The sequence below is a fragment of the Scyliorhinus torazame genome, chromosome 17 (genome assembly GCF_047496885.1).
Source record: "Scyliorhinus torazame isolate Kashiwa2021f chromosome 17, sScyTor2.1, whole genome shotgun sequence".
NCBI lineage: Eukaryota > Metazoa > Chordata > Chondrichthyes > Carcharhiniformes > Scyliorhinidae > Scyliorhinus > Scyliorhinus torazame.
Window position 1 is genome coordinate 170384264 of NC_092723.1, and position 20681 is coordinate 170404944.

At 49.9% G+C, this 20681-nt stretch overlaps 1 long non-coding RNA gene across 1 annotated transcript in view; it reads left to right on the forward strand.

The window, feature by feature from the left end:
• LOC140394397 (uncharacterized) overlaps positions 1 to 20681 on the forward strand; it is a 58590-nt gene that overhangs the window by 21082 nt on the left and 16827 nt on the right. Inside the window, exon 2 of the long non-coding RNA XR_011935871.1 lies at positions 6530 to 6626. This is a non-coding gene — a long non-coding RNA (uncharacterized lncRNA). The remainder of the gene's footprint in view (positions 1 to 6529; positions 6627 to 20681) is intronic.

Consider the following 20681-nt stretch of genomic DNA (forward strand, 5'->3'; position numbering starts at 1 on the left):
CCTGCTCACCTTTGAATACCAAGAGGAATCTTAGCCTGGCCAATCCACCTAACCTGCACATCTTTGGACTGGGGAGTGTTGCTCTCTTTCGTTGGCTCTGAATATGGTGGCCAATATGGTCGCCTGCCTTAATTCTAATCACATTTGCTCTCGAGTCGCCAGGTTATCATAGAATTTACAGTGCAGAAGGAGGCCATTCGGCCCATCGAGTCCGCACCGGCTCTTGGAAAGAGCATCCTACCCAAGGTCAACACCTCCGCCCTACCCCCATAATCCAGTAACCCCACCCAACACTAAGGGCAATTTTGGACACGAAGGGCAATTTATCATGACCAATCCACCTAACCTGCACATCTTTGGACTGTGGGAGGAAACCGGAGCACCGGAGAAAACCCACGCACACACGGGGAGGATGTGCAGACTCCGCACAGACAGTGATCCAAGCCGGAATCGAACCAGGGTCCCTGGAGCTGTGAAGCAATTGTGCTATCCACAATGCTACCATGCTGCCACGATACCGCCACAAGGTTCAAAACCGGATACTGATCAAAGACTCGATACACCAGTTAGTTAGTTCAAAGTCAATGCTTATTTATTTACACACACAGTTAAATATACTCATGCACGAAACTCTACAGACTAAACTATCACTACTGCCAAAGCCTATACTTAGCTTCGGGCGCCCACTCAGTCAGAGGAACAATAGCCGTTGTTTGGTTCTGAGGCTGCTGGGGTCAAACTGGTACAGGGGAACAGCTACGGTCGTCTGTCTGGTAGCGTGCGCTGACCTTGGACTTACTTGTTTCTGGTGCAGCTGTTGGATAGGTCTCTCCTCGGTGAGAGCCGATCCAAGAGAGCGATTCTCTCTTGGGTGCTCCTTCTTTTACCCAAAGTGGCTTCGCGCTCTTTGGGGGGCCTTGAACTTGGCCCTAATCAATTGGACCGTTTCGTGATCGTTCCTATCGATTTCATCCAATAAAGGGGTGGGTGCCCTGATGGTTGGGCGTGTCCTAGGTGGCTGTTGGCCTGCTTTGTTTCGGTCTCCTCTGACGCCGGGGTGTCTGCCTGAGTATCGGTTACTCAAATGTTACTCTTTTGTTCCCAGAGATGGGCCATTAATATGCTAATGGACCTACAGTTTTGGTCTTGTCTGGGAGCTGCAGCTCCAATATACAGACAAGCTCTGAACCTGCTTGTTTTCTCAGCATTGTCCATTTTCCCTGCAATCTTTGCAAAGTGTCCATTTTGTAATCGGGAAGTGGCCATTCCAGATGGCTACAGGAGGAAACCGGAGCACCCGGTGGAAATCCAGACAGACACGTGGAGAACATGCAGACTTCATACAGTTGCCCAAGGTTGGAATCAAACCCGGGTTCCTGATGCTGTGAGGCAGCAGTGCTAACCACTGTGCCACCGTGCCGCCTAGCTATTGATGGATCCCATAAATGCCTGTGGTGATGGAGCGCAGGTCCCAGCGCAATTCTAGCAGGATCTGTTGAACTAAGCCATCCGAGGGTTGCCACCTTTCCCATGGAGATCTCGAGGTGCTCGCATGCCAGACTCATCCGACAGGATGCTTACAAATTCCTCCATCCTTCATTCGTCTGTTGACTGCCTCTGGCAACTCTACCTGATTTTACATTGTATCTCCAGCATGAGTGACTTGGCCTTCTCCAGAGACACATCATCTGACTCAGACTCAGTGGGTGCCTGAGACCTGAGCTGTCACTGCCTCCAACTGCTGTGGAGATGTGTCAGTGAGGTATTCCCCAGAATGTGATCCCAAGCTTAATCTATAACTAGGACACACAGAGTGTGTGTCCCTGAGCTGGTGGAGGGTGCAGGTGAATGCAGTGACGGCCTTCCTCCAATGGCTCCTCAGCTTCCTCGTCTGAGGTGACCTGGGCGCTGGTGTTCATGTTGGCTCTGGAGGTTTGGGTCTGGACCTGCTGCTGCCTATAAGGGAGAGGAGATAGATTGAGTTCATGAATAGATTGAGTACAACATGGCATGCCACTCACAGACTGTCCGGATCTGATGAGCACATGGAGGACCCATCCATATTGGCTTGCTGGGCGAGTCTAGTCTTGCCTTCTCCCATGGAGTGATCCCTGCCCTCCCCTACCAACATGGCAGCATCCCCCTTTAATTTGGCCTGCTCCAGGATGCCGGCCCTTCTCTCTCCAGTCTGGGATCTCTTATGCGGGCAAGCGTGACCTTCAGGGAGACATGTGGATGGGATGTGCTGAGAAGACATGGATGAGAGGCTGGGAAGAGTGCATGCCTGCCGTGCGCACTGAGTCCTTTCCAGTAAGGGCCACGATTGAAGCATGACAGGTGAGATGCTGGTGATGGTAAAGTGCCCATGAGGCAATTGGTGAGGATATTGTGTGAGATCCCTGAGCCCTTTAACCCTTTGGCAAGCTGCCATTATGAGAGTGTGAGATTGGAATGAATTGAAAGTTGAGTGGAGAAGCAGACAAGATCATTCACCCTCTTCCTGCACTGGATGGCGTTTCTCAGGTGGGTAATTGATGCGCAATCCAGGCCAGCTAGTTGAGGTTGGGGGGCTTCTTGGAACCAGACCTGGGATAGAAGACATTCCAGTGTTGGCGGATTCCACTGATGAGGGCCTCCAGGGAGTCATTGCTAAATCTTGGGGCAGCTGTCTTCTTCAATGCAGGCAAGGGGCATCTCCTTCACAAAGCTGGGCTGGAGGCAGTGAATATCAGTGTTAGGGTGGCATTTAAATGTAGATCCCTGATCTTTGACCCCATTAGGTGTTGATGGGACAGGCAAATCAGTTCCTGACCCACCACACGATTCGGGAGAAGTGTTCGCCTACGCATAATTAATGAGCTCCTGAGTGTGAAATCGGCCGCCTGTACCCACCTTGCCACCCAGTGGGAACTGCCGCGGAACCCACCTGCCACACATCTAGTTTCAAAAATGGATAATTCCGCCCAACGTTTCAAAACCGGTTAGCCTACTGATTTGTATCTGAATTTCATATTGTGATCAGATTGAATGCAGAGGTCTGTCCTTTTAAAGGATTGCAATCACTCTGTTCAAATCGATACGGTACAATTAGGATTAGGAGGGAAATAAATGCTCCGTGAACAATGTTTTCCTGCTGCACAATACGGTTTCTAAATGATTAAACACAAGGATGTTCATTCCAGGTTCAGCAGTGGGGGTGTTGAGACAGTGGGAGAAGGATGTGCCCACCCTGATGTCTGCTTGATGTTTATTAGTTGGCACTGACTCTCCCAGCCTCAGATGAGCAATATGTTTTCCATTGATCTCTGTTCCCTCACACGCTGTTCGTTCTTATTCAGGGATATAAGATTTTGGAGTCAGTTTCGTTGACTCTGTCTGCCTCTTCAGGTGATGCACTGATACCTCGCTTCACTGTTGGCAGTGGTTTGAAATGACATCCGTGTGTCAGTTTTTTATTCCTTCACGGGGCGTGAGCTGGCAAGATGAGAAGGAGTCAATCGATGGCTTTATTACACAGACTTGTTCCCCAGCAGCACAGTTACAGAATGCGGCTGCTGGGAGAACCCGGGCTCTTATACTCCGCCTTGCTGGGTGGAGCCAGTAGGCGGCTGATCCAATCGGGACCCGGCGTCTATCCACCAATAGCCTCTCGGCATCACAGGGTACCGTAATACCCCTAATGCCACCACCAAGGCATGTATCTATTTCCCATTCCCAATTGCCCTTGAGATGTGAGAAGGTGGTGACGAACGCCTTCTTGAATTATTTTCATCCACGGGGTGTAGGTATTCCAATAATGCCTTTTGAGGTTCATTCATTCTGAAGCCAGTTGAGGTAGAAAACCGGAAGCGATCCTTTTACTTACACGAGATTTATTACAGAATGCAACCTCACAAATCTCTGCTTCTCGCTTCTTCTTTCCTATGGCTGGGTACAAAGCTACAAAATATTATTTTACATCAAGGTGATCAAGCCAGGATATTAGGTCAGGATGTGGGTTGTGCTCTTGGTTCTGACCAGAGGCTCTGGGTTCGTGTCCCACTCCAGGACGTGATGGCCAAACATGTTGGGTGCGTCAAACTGAAAATCCTTCCAACATGCCAATGGCTTGCGGTAATAGCGGGAGAGACTCCTGGTCAGCAACGCTAGATATGGAGTGGTGCCCTTCAAGCTATAAACCTCTGGTGACAGTCTAGTGACCTGTTTCAGGAATTACTAGTTATGGAAACAGATGAAAATTTGCCTTAGTGCACCACTTGGTGTGGGAAGAGAATTGGAATTGGAATTGGAATGGGGGCGTATGTCCCTGTAATTCCTCCTTTGTATTCTTGGGTCGGGCATTGAGACGTTATATGTTCCATGATCTATTCTGGGTGACCACAGTGGCATACAGGAGAGTTTTTAACTTTCCAGTGGTGTATCAAGTGTCTACATGTGGGGCGGGGCGGGGGGGGGGGGGGCGGGGGGGTAGGCGCAATCAGAGACCTTTTGCATCGGGTCTTTCACAAGGTGTGTGAACTCTCGTGAGGACTGTTCTTTTTCCTGAGCTTCTTCAGGGTTGAGACCATACTGCTTGAGGTTGCAAACATTGGTGTTCCTAAGTGTCTTCTGCTCTTGTTCTTCTAGATGATAGAGATTGTGGGTTTAGGGGATGCTGTTGAAGGAGCATTTAGTGACTTGTTACAGTGCATCTTGTATATGGTATACACTGCTGCTGGTAGTGGAGGGAGTGAATGTTAAAGTTGGTGGATGGCCAGTCAAGCAGGTAGAATTGTCCTGGATGGTATTGAGCTCCTTGCTGATAATGTTGTTGAATATCACAGGGAGATGGCTAGATGCCTGGCACTTGACTAGCGCAAATGTCCTTTTCACTTGTCAACCAAAGCCTGAATGATGTTTAGCATTTTGCTACAACTGAGCGGCTTGAGGCCGTATCAGGGGGTAGTTAAGAGTCAACCGCATTGCTGTGGGTCTGAAGTCACATGTTAGCTAGGGTGGGCAAGAACAGCAGATTTCCTTCCTGAAGGCCATTAGTGAACCAGCTGAGTTTTTACTGACAACCCAGTAGTTTCATGATTATCATTACTTCGAGTAGCTTTCTATTCTGGATGTATTACTTAATTGAATTTAAATTCACCCAGCAACTGTGGTGGTATTTGAACTCATGTCTTCGGAGTATTCGTCTCAAAATTGTACACGAAAGACCAGGGTTTGAAGAGTTACAGAGGGTGAGGTTTTCCAGTCCTGCCCACCCAGGACCTGCAAATTCTCGCCCGAGGGTCAATGGACCTTTTGCTTGTCCGTAGAATTCTCCGTCCCGCCCGCGACGATTCCTGTAGTGAGTAGGACTGGAAGATTCAGACCATGGGCAGGATTCTCCGCTGTGGAGACGAAGTCCCCACGCTGTTGTGAAAACTGGCGTCAAAGGCCACAGATTCCCCGTTTTGCTGGGGGCTAGCAGGCAGCTGTCGTAGAGCTCACAGCTCCAGCTGCCAATACGGCTGTCAGCACTTCCAGGTCAGAGGCCGCGCATGAGCACGGCGGCGGCTTGCAGCGGCCGCACCGTGCTCCATGGTGGACCCAGCCCGCGGAGCATGACCGGCAAAGTAGTGCCCCGCATCGGCCGCTTGCTCGCCATGGACCGCCCGCCCACATTGTCCCCTGCCCCGAATGAAGCCCCCCCCCCCCCCGCCTGCCGATCGGCCCTCCCCGGCTGTGGTCGTCCCGGACTGAGTCCGCTGCCGCCACGCGAGGACCCGGATGGTGTGAGTGCACGTAAGCCACGCCATCAGGAATTTGGCTGGTCGGCAACGGAGCACTGCGGGGCGGGCCTGAGGCAATGGCCTGAGGCAGTGGATACTCGGCACGGCGTACTCCACGAGTACGCAGATTTCCGTGGGGGCGGAGAATTTAAAAACTGGTGCCGCTCCCGATTTCGGCGCCGAAACGGATTCTCCACCCCGTCGCCAAACGCGATTTTGGCATCGGGGAGCGGAGAATCCAGCCCCATAATCTTAACGACCCACGCCTCTTTGAATTACTGCAAAATGACAGGAAAACCTTCTCCCCCAACCTGGAGCCAGTAGAAGAGCTCAGTGGATGCACAACAAAATAACAGGGCAGTGAAGAGAAATGCTATTTTCTGCTTCTGTTTTGTTGAAATGGGTAAATTATTGAGCAGAGCTTTGGAACGCCTCCACGACGAATAAAACCACAAATTAAATCAAAGGCATCACGGACTGTCTGTGCACATTTCCTCCCATTAACATTGGGAGCGAGCTAGCAATAAGTCACCCTGCCTGCCTTCACCCTGCCAAGGAGCTGACTCAGTAATTCACCAAGAGGGGCAAAAGGGCTGAAAATAACAAATACTTTACAGAAGAATGTTAGATCTTACCAGGAGAGAGTGCCCCAACATGAGACAATGTTTAATCAAGCGGAATATTTCATTTTATAGATATATACTTATATAATGCATCTGCAGGATTTTTGATACGCAGTGTATCAGCTTGCTACATTTGTTTTTCAGAAATGAAATTTCATGATGGAAATGTACAAGGACAGGCGAAGATACTGAAGAGAAAAACACAGCTCAAATTATCACCCAAGTTGCATCTGATGTCCAGGTTACTGTTGTGTAAATTATTATGGGATGCCTTATTGCACTGCGAGGCCTGGATAGAGTGGATGTGGAGAAGATGTTTTCACTTGTAGGAAAAACTAGAACCAGAGGACACAATCTCAGACTAAAGGGACGATCCTTTAAAACAGAGATGAGGAGGAATTTCTTCAGCCAGAGGGCGGTGAATCTGTGGAACTCTTCGCCGCAGAAGGCTGTGGAGGCCAAATCACTGAGTGCCACTAAGACAGAGATAGATAGATTCTTGATTAATAAGGGGATCAGGGTTATGAGGAGAAGGCAGGAGAATGGGGATGACAAAAATATCAGCCATGATTGAATGGCGGAGCAGACCCGATGGGCCGAGTGGCCTAATTCTGCTCCTAGGTCTTCTGGTCTTAATTCTCCAAAGATGCCAAATTCCAATGGATGATTGGAATAATGAGCAAACTAGCACTTTACATGGGCTCTGAAACAAAACCACTATGGATATGTGTTGGGCATGCTGCATCAATTCAATTTTCACCCGTGCCATTTTGTTGAAAAGAAAACTCCATTAAAACAATTGTATCAGGCAGAATCTTTGTTTACCCAAGTTAGGCCTCATCTGGAGCACCGTGTCCAGTTCTGGGCACCATACTTGAAAAAAGATGGGAAGGCACGAGAGAGAGTACAGAGGAGATTCACAGGAATGATTCCAGGGATAAAGAACGGTAGCTACGGAGATAGATTGGAGAGGTTGGGACTGTTTTCCCTGGGAAAAAGAAGGCTGAGAGGAGACTCGATAAAGGTAGTCGTGTTCCTGAGGAGTATGGGCAGGGTAAATAGTGAGTGAGAAACTGCTCCCACAGGAGAGGACATGAAGAACTACAGGGCACAGATTGAAAACAATTGGCAAATGTGATGGGAGGAAACATTTTTTTCACCCACAGAGTGGTTGGGGTCTGCAACAAACTTCCTGCGAGAGAAATGGAGGCAGGTTCGATTGAGGTATTCAAAAGGGAATTGGATTGCTCTCTGAAAGGAAAGAATGTGCAAGGTTATGGGGATAAGGCACGGGAGTGGGACTAGGTAGAATGCTCTTTCAGAGAGATAGTGCAGTCTCGATGGGCTGAATGGCTTCCTTCTGCACTATAAAGGTTGTGTGATTGTGTGAGGAGGCGGAACTGGTGGGGGGCAGGCCCGCAATATCTCATTACCGGCTAATGTGCCAGTCTCCTGCCATGGTGTCACCTCTGGGCCATTTCCGTTCAGGCCGGATCGTAGGGTGAAGGGGGGGGGCATGAGACCAAGTAAAGGTCATATTAAGGCCACAGAGGATGACAGCTGGAAGTTTCTAATCAGTATGCTGGCCCCTTGTTGAAGCAGGCTGGTGGGCAGGGGGGTGGGGGAGGGGGGCATTGTAGGAGCAGCACTCTGAACGGAAACCCCCTACACATCCACCATAACTATTGGGCCACAACTGTGCCTGATGGTCACCCAGTGAAGAGGTTGATCATCTACAATGACAAGCCCAGCAGCTGTGGCCTTCTTGAATTAAAAAAATTAAAAAGGCTTTTCTGAAGTCATCTCCATCTTGAGGTGCCCTCTCACTCCCCAGTAACATCAGCACTGCCTACCTCTAAAGATTGGGCTCCTGATCTTTCAGTGCTTAAGCACCTTCTATTGGCCCAGAACCTCAGGAGCCCACCCGCCATCCATAATTGGAGCACTGGCCACCAATGGGCAGGACCTGGAAATGTGCTGGCATCAAGGTCCTAACCTGGGAAGAAAAATTCAGCCCAGTACGTTAGTTTTGCTACGGTTGTAATGCAAACAGCACACTTCACAAAGCAGATTCTAAACTAATTTGACATCCAAATGATTCATGCTGGTCCCTGTAAACTATCTGGATCCAACCATTCACTGGATTACTGTAGTCACTCAACTACCAAACAGGTTGACTTAACTACAAAACAGGTAACACCAGACAATTTAAGGTGATAGAAGTGATCAGAATCAGGCAAAACCATAGCTTAGACCGGTAGTTACATCCGTCAGGTAGACAGTGTCCCAGAGGTTAACATGTCCCACTTGGAATGCAATGTTTTAATTTTACTTACCCCCTCCTCCCACCCCTATCCACTGAAATAATTGGATGAACTCCGTCCATACAACCTTTATCGACTCTTTGTTCATTGGCCCATCAGCCCTGCGCAGCAATTTAAGGAACAGATGAATGCTCCTGGGATCGTAAGAGGAAATCAAGGGTTTACTCGGCTATTTGTTCTCCACAAACCATGGATTTTGTCAACAGTTCTTGGAGAAGAGGGCGGTATCATAAAAGGGCCCTCACCAGCCAAGTTCAAATTTCTGAGTCACTCACAGTGGACTCATTAATGAGGAGAGGAAAGAGACACACACACACACACACACACACACATGGGGCTGGATTCTCCGATTTTGAGACTATGTCTGGAGGATGCATCTAGTTCTACGATGAAAAAATCGGCAAGACCCCAGCACCGACCCTCCAACCGGTGAGGGACTAGCAGCCGTGCCATGTAAAATAAATGGGCAGAGAATTGCCGGGTCCGTGGCCGCTCGTGCGCACGACCTGCAGCGGTTGCGCCGTGCAACAAGGTGCCGGCCACGCGCAGACCCAACCTGCCAAACAGTGCCCCCCTGGACACCCCCGGGGCCACCCCCCACCAGGCCCCCCAGACCTCGCCGAAGCCTCCCCAGCCAGTCCCGATTGTGGCAGCGCTGGACCTGGACACAGTCCGCAGCCGTCACGCCGGCTTCCCGAACACTGGGAGCACACGTGACCCGTGCCGTCGGGAACTCGGCCCATCGGGGTGGAGCGCCAGTAACGTCCTGAGGCTGTCCCAACGGCGTGTGTCGTACTCCCCGGTGATGCCGTTTTGGAGTGGGCGGAGCATCCAAAAACAGGCGCCGCCCTCGATTCAGTCGTAAAGAGGAATTCTCCGTCCGATCACCGATTACGAAATCGGCGTCAGCAAGCAGAGAAACCCGACCACGATTTCAGGAGGACAGGGTGGTAACTGACTTTGTAAAGGTTTAATAATCTCACATGGGAATACTAATTTATTAGTGTCACAAGTAGGCTTACATTAACACTGTGATGAAGTTATGGGATTTAGGAGTAAGCAATTCGGCCTTTCGAGGCCTGGTTGTGATCTCAATTCCACTTTCCTGTCTGTCCCTTATGACCTTTGACTTCCCAGGGCATCAAAAAATTATCTAAAATAAAAGCAAAATTCCGCGGATGCTGGAAATCTGAAATGAAAACAGAAAAGGCTGGAAAACCCCAGCAGGTCTGGCAGCGTGTGTGGAGAGAGAAACAGAGTTAACATTCCGAGTCCGTATGACTCTTCTTCATCCAACCCTACTTTGAACAAATTCCACGACTCAGCCTCTACTGTTCTCTGGGGAAATGAATTCCACAGGCTAACGACCCTCTGAGAGAAAACCTTTCTCCTTGTCTCCATCTTAAAAGGGAGAGCTTTTATTCTTAAATGGTGCCCTCTTATTCTAGTCTCCTCCACAAGTGGGAAGATCCTCCTGATATCCACCCTGTCAAGTCCCCTGAGGATCTTATCCGGGTGGAATTTTAGCTTTTTTGCGGGATCAGCGGTGTTGAAGCCATTGGTACCTATAGCGGCTTTCTCCGCCATATTTCCTGGAACGTAGTGCATGGAAGTTTAAGCGGCGGGTCCCACGATGTCACACTGACGGGCGGGTCTGACTGAGCTCACTCCACCAGCAACTTTGTTGTTTCAAGGTCAGGCCCCGTTTTTAAAGGCCGTCCTCATGCACAAAGGTTAAAATGGACCACTCTTCCTCACCCAACATGAAAACCCTCACGGTGGCTCGAGACAAACCTCTGGAGGTTTCCAGGAGTAACAAAGGGGTTTGTCAACGAAAGCAAAGACTGGTATAGATACAGGCACAGAAGGATTGGTCTTATCCCTTCGGAGAGACTTCCTGCGGGCCACCGGGTGGCGATATGTCAGATGGAGGTTGCACTTTTGGTCGCTCCGGCCATAATCTGCATTTTCTGAGGTATTGTTGCCTGTTTCCCGGGTGATCTCCGTTAGAAAACAGCCTAGACTGGTAGCACAGGCTCACCCCGCGCCGAATTCATGCCCAAGTAAAAGGGAGAAGAAACCAGGAAAATCAGGGCAGATATTTTTTCGATGGACCGGGAGCCTCTTGGAACTCTTCGGTAGCAAAGGTGGCCACGGCTCAGCAGCAGTTATCGGTTGTCCCGATTACAATGGCTGTGCTATCGGGCGCGCTGGCTGCGGAATTTAATGTACAATTTGAAATACACTTTGAGAGTCAGTGGAAGTTGATCTCGGAGAGATTATGGGTAAGTTGATTGCGGGAGTGTTGGACCCGGTCCGGGTGGAGCTTGATAAAGCCATCGGGACAGTGATAGAACATGGTGAGATTCTGGAAGGTGTTGAGGAGGCGCTCACGATAAGGAGCTTGTGTCGTTAGACGCAAAGATAGCAGGGGTGGCCGATGAAAATAAAGGGCTGAAGGCAAAAGTCAACGACCTGGAAAATCATTCAAGGAGGCATTTCGTCCGAGTTGTGGGGTTGCCAAAGGGGTGGGGGCCGGAATCCTACTGAACATCTAACACGGATGTTTTGGAAGATGACGGGCGATAGTGGTCTCTCCTCCCCCCCCCCCCCCCCCCCCCGAGAACTCAACAAGGTCCATCGGATGCTCAGGAAGAAGCTGCGGCCAAATGAGCTACCTCATTGGGTTGACCATTCGGACATAAAGAGAAGGTCCTGCAGTGGGCCAAGGAGCACCACGATGTGAAATGGGAAGGAAACCTGATAAGGATCTATCAAGACGTGGGAGCAGAGCTGGCGAGGAAGCGGGTGGCCTTTAGCAAGTTAAAGGCTGCCATCTGCAGGAAAGGTGTTTGATTCTGAAGTGGTGTACCTGGCGAGTTGCAGCTCACACACGAGGCAAAGGACTTTTATTTTGAGAAACCTGAGGAGATGGAGGAGTCCATTAATAAATATGGACTGGGGTCCAATTGAACAAAAGTTAGTGTACGGGGGATTTTTTTTGCGGTTTCTTGTGAGGGTTGCACACTGAAGGGTGGAGATATTCGGTATGTAGTTGTTGATATTCTGTCATTGAAGTTTGTTCTCTCTGTGGGGGTGATGGGGGATTTTCTCTGTTGCATGGTTTACGGGTCCCTTTTTCTTTTGAGGAATAGTTGATCCTCGTGTTGTCCTTTTTATTGTCCTGCTGGGAGCTACCTCATTAGCAGTGTATAATGCTGGTAAACGGGAGTGAGATGGGGGGGGGGAGGATCTGAAGCTGTAAGACCAGTTCGATCTGGTTTGGTGTGCTTAGTGTCGGGGTTGGGGAATGGGGGGGGGAGGGTGCTGAAGTTGTGGGTCTGTGTTCAGATTGGGGATTTGAGGAGCAATAAGGGTGGATGGGGGAAGGGGGAGGGGTTAGCTGATGGTTGATCCCGAACATTCTTTTTGTTTTTCTGGGGGTAGGCTTGGCTGCCATCTTGGGAGGACCAATACTTCTTAAAGATTTGTGTGTATGTCCCTGACAATGGAAGTGGCTGATTCCGGAAGGAGTGGTGGGTGGGGGGGGACCTCAATTCGGCTGGTCACCTGCAATGTAAGGGGATTGGATGCCCCAGTGACTCATCTAAAGAACTTAAATGCTGATGTGTTTTTGCAGTAGACCAATTTGCGAGTGAGGGATCAGACCAGACTCAGGAGGGGTGGCACGTGTTTCACCCGGGCTTCGATGGTAGAGCCCGAGGAGCAGCAATTGTGATTGATAAGCCAGTGCCCCTATCGGCCACTAGAATTGTGGCGGACCCCAATGGTCGGTCTGTGATAGTACGTGGGTCTTTGGCAAGTACTTTGGTGGTTATGGTAAATGCATATGCCCCTAACTGCGATGGTTTGACATTCATTGAGGGTTTGCTGGCTTCTCTCCCTGGTGTGGATACACATTGGTTGGGCTTGGAGGCAGACTTCAAATGTGTGCTGGAACTCAAAATGGATCTATCGAGGCCTAAATCTCTGGCTCTCTCGGGGTTGTCAAAGGTGCTTTGGACCTTCATGGAGCAGATGAGGGGGGGGGGGGGGAGGTCCATGGAGTTTCCTGCACCCACAAGATTGGGATTCTCATTTTTTTCCCACGTGCACGAGGTCTACTCAAGGGTAGACTACGTTTTGTTGGGTAAGCCTCTGCCCCCGGGGGTCAGAAAGGCGGAGTATTTGGCCATAGTAATCTCCGACCATGCTCCACATTTTGTGGACCTTAAGCTGGGGACAGATCCCATCCAGCGGGCACCATGGAGATTAGATATAAGGCTTCTATGTCAGACTCCTATTCATTGTCTACTCCTCCTTCAGCTCCATACTCCCAGCCAAGCTCATATCAAAACTCCAAAACCTAGGACTTGGTTCCTCGCTCTGCAACTGGATCCTCGACTTCCTGACCCATAGACCACAATCAGTAAGAATAGATAACAACACGTCCTCCACGATAGTCCTCAATACCGAGGCCCTGCAACGCTACGTACTTAGTCCCCTACTGTACTCCCTGTACACACACGACTGTGAGGCAAAATTCTACTCCAACTCCATCTACAAGTTTACTGATGACACGACCGTAGCGGCTCGGATTTCGAACAACGATGAGTCAGAGCACAGAGTACAACAATCTCTTCCACAATGTCAGCAAAATAAAAGAGCTGGTCATTGACTTCAGGAAGCAGACTACTGTACACCCCCCCCCCCCCCTCACCTGCATCAATGGTGCCGAGGTGGAGATGGTTGACAGCTTCAAATTCTGAGGTGTGCACATCACCAACAATCTGTCCTGGTCCACCCACGTCGACGCTACGACCAAGAAAACACAACAGCATCTATGCTTCCTCAGGAAAATAAGGAAATTCGGCATGTCCACATTGATTCTTACCAATGTTTACAGATGGACCATAGAAAGCCTGGTATGGCAACTGCTCAGCCCAAGACCGTAAGAAACTAAGAGCGTCGTAAACACAGCCCAATCCATCACGCGAACCCGCCTCCCATCCTTTGACTCTGTCTACACCTCCCGCTGCCTTGGGAAAGCGGGCAGCATAATCAACGACCCCTCCCACCCAGGTTATTCACTCTTCCATCACGTAGGAAGTACAAAAGTCTGAGAACACACACTAACAGATTCAAAAACAGCTTCTTCCTCACTATTACCAGACTCCTAAACGACCCTCTTATGGACTGTTCTGATCTCTCCACACATCTTCTCTACTGAGTAGGACTACACTCCGTATGCTTTACACGGTGTCTATTCTATGTATTTACTTTGTGTATCTATCATATGTCCTATGTTTTTCAAATATGGAATGATCTGTCTGGACTGTACGCAGAACAATTCTTTTCACTGTACGTCGGTACATGTGACAATAAACCCAAATCCAATTCCAAGATGTGGTGCTACTAGTGGAGAGGGGTTCTGGGAACGCATAACCACAGCCATTGAAGACTACAGGAATGGATCGGACTCTCCTTCCAGGTTAATGGAGGCACTTAAAATGGTCTATCACTGTGGTCCCAAAGCACCCACCTGTTTCAGGAGAAAGGCCCCTTTTAATATGGAAATCGTGGTCCTGTGGTGTAAATCAGACCCGGTTGGAACTGGGTAAATTCGCAGAGGCTTTGACTAGGCTTGCACATTCTTATTTAAAAGGCCACCACCCAAATGGCTGGCATGGTCATTTTAATATTTTTTTTTATTGCAAAGTGCTTTGAAGTACTCTGCAACATTTTTAAGGTTATTGCGGTGAGTTCCTGTATTTACTGGTACACCCTCTGCTACATCTCTCAGGAATGACAGGAGAGTAAGTAACCTATCCGCACAAAGGCTGCAAAAGGTATTGGGCAACAGTAGCAGTACCCCTGGGTCTGCAGCACAACAGAGGGGGATAGCAACAGAGAGGGCAAGCTGTGCACTGTGCCCTCCCCCACTTGGAACCAGAGTCCTCTGAGCCCCTTGGCAGTGACAGGAGACTGCCTGCAGGCTGGCCAATGCCCCCAGCTGCATCTCAGCGTGCTTGCCCATCAGCATTATCTCGAGTCTTCTGCCCCTGAACTTGCCTGTGCCCTCGCCCTCTAGTGAGCTGGAAAATGAATCATCCTTTCCCGTTGTCCTGGCTGCGATCCACTCGAATCCGAAGACTTACCACATGCTAATCCCAGATCGGCACTAGCCTCTGAGGTAGGTGTATTATTTATATCTGAGATGACTTCTGTGAGTGTCACATCAAGAGACAAGGCCTCTATCTGTGCTGTACACTGTGGCTGCCTGTCCTGATCCTTAGGCTGCTGTGACTGGGCAGGTCACAGCTGTGGAAGGTCTGTGAGGGTGAGGTGCAGTGTTTGGATGTTAGGCATGAACCTTGAGTATCACCGTCCTTGACCATCTGTCGGAGAACTTAGACTTATGGCATTGTTGCCTGACCCTCAGATGAAGACTCCAGGTATTGACCAGCTCGCCCTTCAGTACCATTCCGAGGGTGGTGATTGAGAGCTTCACAAGCCCCTCATGGAGCAGTGGCATTACCCCTCCTGTCAAATCCACCATTCTGTAGCCATCACCTCGGATCTCTCTCTTTCTCTCTCTCTCTTCTCTCTTCTTCTCTCTCTCTCTCTCGCGCTCTCTGCCCTAATGTTCATTTTGCCATGCTCAAATTGCAGCAATATTCTCCCAAATAACTTCCCTTTAAGGAGGACAGCCTGTCTTTTAAGAAGAGCAGATGGGCCACACCACATAATTTCTAAACTGTGCCTCTGGGCTTTCCTGCTGAATGCAAAGGCAGACTGAATCTCGAAGAAGAATAGAGCAGTACAGGGCCCACTCATCCCTACTCATCCAATCATTCAGCTGAGGTGTGTATGTCAAGCCCACCTCAATCTGACAAGGCAAGGGTAGAATCACAACCCCTGCACCGAAAAACAGGGCAATCACATTTCTAACCTTAGATATCAGAACGGTGCCTCAGAATGTTCCCTTCGCCATTTGACTAATGACTGTAGAACAGGAACTAAGAACAAAGTGAAAATTTCATCCATCAATGTATAAGTGTATACACAGCCAACTTAATGGTAAACAAGAATACTTGGAAGACTCAAACAAGAAATACAATCAAAATAAAGGACAACTTTCCTTTGTCTCCTCCCACCTTTGGACAGCCATCATGGTTAAATATTGGCAAGTTAACAAACTAACAGATCATGTGGGTGCGTGAAGGCCAACAATCTGAACAATAGCTAAACGGTTCAATCCGATTAAATTGGTTAGCTCCAAAAGTTGACATTACAGCCTAGCACGGAGTCTTTTATGATTAAGTGAGAGATGACACTGGCATGAACAGCACTAATGCATTCTTGAGAAATGAAATATTGGTCTGTCCAGATCTCTCAGTGTTGTGATTTAAGACCGTTATTATTCTGTGGCAGCTGTAAGGAAATATTTAATTTAACAATTGCTGTCTTGTGTTGTTTCATGGAGCAGCTTTCATTTTAATATCCTTTACTGGCTAGGAGGACAGCTCAGCTTCCACCATCTGAATATACATCACAGTTTTTACACGGTCATTTCCCCCAGCTTACTTTGTACAAACAACATAAGCATGTAGTCATTCAAGTAAAGCCCTTTCGTAAAAAGGTAACCCCAATCTCAGATCTAGTGTCAACTCCTAATTACAGGTGTCTGAAAAAGGCCATTGAGGATTAAGCCACAATGCAGAAATAAACTGGTTGAGAATTACATTTTGTACCGTGGATTATGGAAAAGAACTCAGTTAATTTGAAGCATGCAATGTTTGATGATTGTATCAGTGGCTGGTAACACGAGCACAATTAAAACAAGTAACCTATTGGAAGTCAAAGATAATTGAATGTTTCATCTCTTTCCATCCATTAGGAGGGTTTTAAGGTTTGTTTTAAAAGAATTACATTCACAAAGCAAATTGCTTCAAATAAATGGTTATGGTGAGTGTCAACTTGCAGTTTCATGTCAGAATAGATCTCTGCAATTATTGAACGATGACAGAACAATTCCGCTACTTATGAAGATAGGATTATATAAAATTGACCGATTTCTATGGGCCGGAATTCTCTGAAAATGGGGCTACGTCCCCATTCCCGCGTGAAAACGGGCGCAAATCACTCGCAGTAGTCCCCGCAGCTCCGGCTGCCGATACGGGGCCCTGCACTTCCGGCTGCGGCGGCCCCGCGCATCATGGCCGACCCACACTGCAAGCCGGCCCCAACAATATAGGCCCACCCCCAAATCGTGCGTGCCCCCCGATCCCGAGCCTGGCCGTCCTGGAGCCCCCCCCCCCCCGGAAACGAATCGCCCCGGCCCCTACCAGGGCGGCCGCGGACTGGGTCCGCAGCCGCCACTCCGAGCTCCCGCCAGGTGGAACCATGAGTGAACTCCGCCGGCCAGCTGCCGGCGGAGCATCGCCGCGGGGACCTCTTTCAATGGCCCCCAACTGGCGCTGCAACGACCGTGCGCGCGCGACGGTTCTCCGGAGAATCGCGGGAAGGTGTCAGACACGATCGCGGGTCTGACGCCCCATTCTCCGCCCCACGCCGAACGTGATTTCGGCGTGGAAGCTCGGAGAATCCCGCCCATGTCCTATAGCTTCTAATGCTCCTGTTATAATTTAAATTTTAGTTTGAATGTCATTTCTCGCGAATTTATTTCATAAAGCTTATTTTAAAGCCATCCTTTAAACCGTAAAAAGTTGTATTTCTTATTAATATTCAAAGCTGCTCTTCATTGAGCATTAATAATCACTCTTATTTCACGACTTCCGGGTGCAGCGATGACCAGCTAAGTCGCACGTTTCGGCAGCTCCCGGTGAAACGGACTTTTGGGCTCTTGATAGGAGCCCCAACGGCAATTTTGACGGCTAAAAACACTGTGCGGTAAACCAGAAGGGAATCCCCCCTGGATACGGATGAAAAAAGGAGGAGAAAGTGGCCGGATTGCAGTGGATCCTTTAGAACAGCGGCAAGGAAGGCAAGCAATAACCAAGATGGCGTCGGAAGGTGGCAGTTTAACATGGGGCCCTGAACAACAAGAGTTCTTGAAATGCTGTGTGGAAGAGCTCAAAAAGGAAATGAAGAAAGAGCTGTTGGCCCCGATACTACAGGCGATCGAAGGGCTAAAGGAGGAACAAAAGACCCAGGAGCGGGAGCTTCGGGTCGTGAAGGCAAAGGCAGCCGAGAATGAGGATGACATACAGGGCCTGGTGGTGAAGACGGAGATGCATGAGGCACATCAGAAACGATGTGTGGAAAGGTTGGAGGCACTGGAGAACAACGCAAGGAGGAACAACCTGAGGATTCTTGGTCTTCCTGAAGGTGCGGAGGGAGCGGATGTCGGGGCAGGTGTGAGCACGATGCTGCACTCGTTAATGGGAGCGGAGGCCCCGGCGGGTCCGTTGGAGGTGGAGGGAGCATACCGAGTGATGGCGCGAGGACCGAGAGCAGGAGAAATTCCCAGAGCCATAGTGGTGAGATTCCTCCGTTTTAAGGATAGAGAAATGGTCCTTAGATGGGCAAAGAAAACTCGGAGCAGTAAATGGGAGAACGCGGTGATCCGCGTTTATCAAGACTGGAGTGCGGAGGTGGCGAGAAGGAGGGCAAGCTTTAATCGGGCCAAGGCGGTGCTTCATAAAAAGAAGATAAAATTTGGAATGCTGCAACCGGCAAGACTGTGGGTCACATATCGAGGGAGGCACCACTACTTTGAGACGGCGGATGAAGCGTGGACTTTTATTGTGGAAGAAAAACTGGAATGAGCGGGTTATTAAAAAGAACGTTTGAACAAAGTGGTGGGGCGAATGTGGGGGGCGAAGAGGGGGGTTAAAAAGGGGGGAAAGAGGAGTTTTATGTACTAATCCTGCGATGTGGTAACTTTTCTCTCTTCCACAGGTGGTGAAGGGGGGAGGAGGGGAGGTGGAGGAGATGGGGCGTTGGCCATTGGGGGCAGGGCCAAGGGAGAAGCGCGGGCTTGGTTCCCGCGCTATGATAATCATGGCGGGAATAGAGAAGCAGGAAGGAGGGGGCGTCGCACGGTGCGAGCCGAGGTCACGGGGGAAGCCGAGGTCGGCCAGAGTTTGCTGACTTCTGGGAGCAACATGGGGGGAGTAATTACGCTAGCGGGGGATCTAGCGGGGGGGGTGGGAGAGGGGAATTACTGGGTTGCTGCTGCTGGGGAGAGGGGGGAGCTGGTATGGGAGGGGATGGGCGGGGGGGCACCGCCTAGGGGAGATACAGCTGCGTGGGAACCGGGTGAGGAGCTGGAAAAAGGGGATGGCTAATCGACAAGTGGGGGGGGGGGGGTAGGAAGCCCCCCAACCCGGCTGATCACGTGGAACGTGAGAGGGCTGAACGGGCCGATAAAGAGGGCACGGGTACTCGCACACCTTAAGAAACTTAAGGCAGATGTGGTTATGTTACAGGAAACGCACCTGAAACTGATAGACCAGGTTAGGCTACGCAAAGGATGGGTGGGGCAGGTGTTCCATTCGGGGCTAGATGCGAAAAACAGGTGGGTGGCTATATTAGTGGGGAAGCGGGTAATGTTCGAGGCAAAGACTATAGTGGCGGATAACGGGGGCAGATACGTGATGGTGAGTGGCAAACTACAGGGGGAGACGGTGGTTTTGGTAAACGTATATGCCCCGAACTGGGATGATGCCAATTTTATGAGGCGGATGCTAGGACGCATTCCGGACCTAGAGATGGGAAAGCTGATAATGGGGGGAGATTTTAATACGGTGTTGGAACCAGGGCTGGATAGGTCGAAGTCCACGACTGGAAGGAGGCCGGCAGCAGCCAAGGTACTTAAAGATTTTATGGAGCAGATGGGAGGTGTAGACCCGTGGAGATTTAGCAGACCGAGGAGTAAGGAGTTCTCGTTTTTCTCCTATGTCCATAAAGTCTACTCGCGAATAGACTTTTTTGTGCTGGGAAGGGCGTTGATCCCGAAGGTGAGGGGAACGGAGTATACGGCTATAGCCATTTCGGATCACGCTCCACACTGGATAGACTTGGAGATAGGGGAGAAAACAGGAGGGCGCCCACCCTGGAGAATGGACATGGGACTAATGGCAGATGAGGGGGTGTGTCTAACTAAGGGTGAGGGGGTGCATTGAAAAGTACTTGGAACTCAATGATAATGGGGAGGTCCAGGTGGGAGTGGTCTGGGAGGCGCTGAAGGCGGTGGTTAGAGGGGAGCTGATATCAATAAGGGCACATAAAGGGAAGCAGGAGAGTAAGGAACGGGAGCGGTTGCTGCAAGAACTTTTGAGGGTGGACAGACAATATGCGGAAGCACCGGAGGAGGGACTGTACAGGGAAAGGCAAAGGCTACATGTAGAATTTGACTTGCTGACTACGGGCACTGCAGAGGCACAATGGAGGAAGGCACAGGGTGTACAGTACGAATATGGGGAGAAGGCGAGCAGGTTGCTGGCACACCAATTGAGGAAAAGGGGAGCTGCGAGGGAAATAGGGGGAGTGAGGGATGAGGAAGGAGAGATGGAGCGGAGAGAGTGAATGGAGTGTTCAAGACATTTTATAAAAAATTATATGAAGCTCAACCCCCGGATGGGAGGGAGAGAATGATGGGCTTTTTGGATCGGCTGGAATTTCCCAAGGTGGAAGAGCAGGAAAGGGTGGGACTGGGAGCGCAGATCGAGGTAGAAGAAGTGGTGAAAGGAATTAGGAGCATGCAGGCGGGAAAGGCCCCGGGACCGGATGGATTCCCAGTCGGATTCTATAGAAAATATGTGGACTTGCTCGCCCCGGTATTGACAAGGACCTTTAATGAGGCAAAGGAAAGGGGACAACTGCCCCCGACTATGTCTGAAGCAACGGTATCGCTTCTCTTAAAGAAGGAAAAGGACCCGCTACAATGCGGGTCCTATAGACCTATTTCCCTCCTAAATGTAGATGCCAAGATCCTGGCCAAGGTA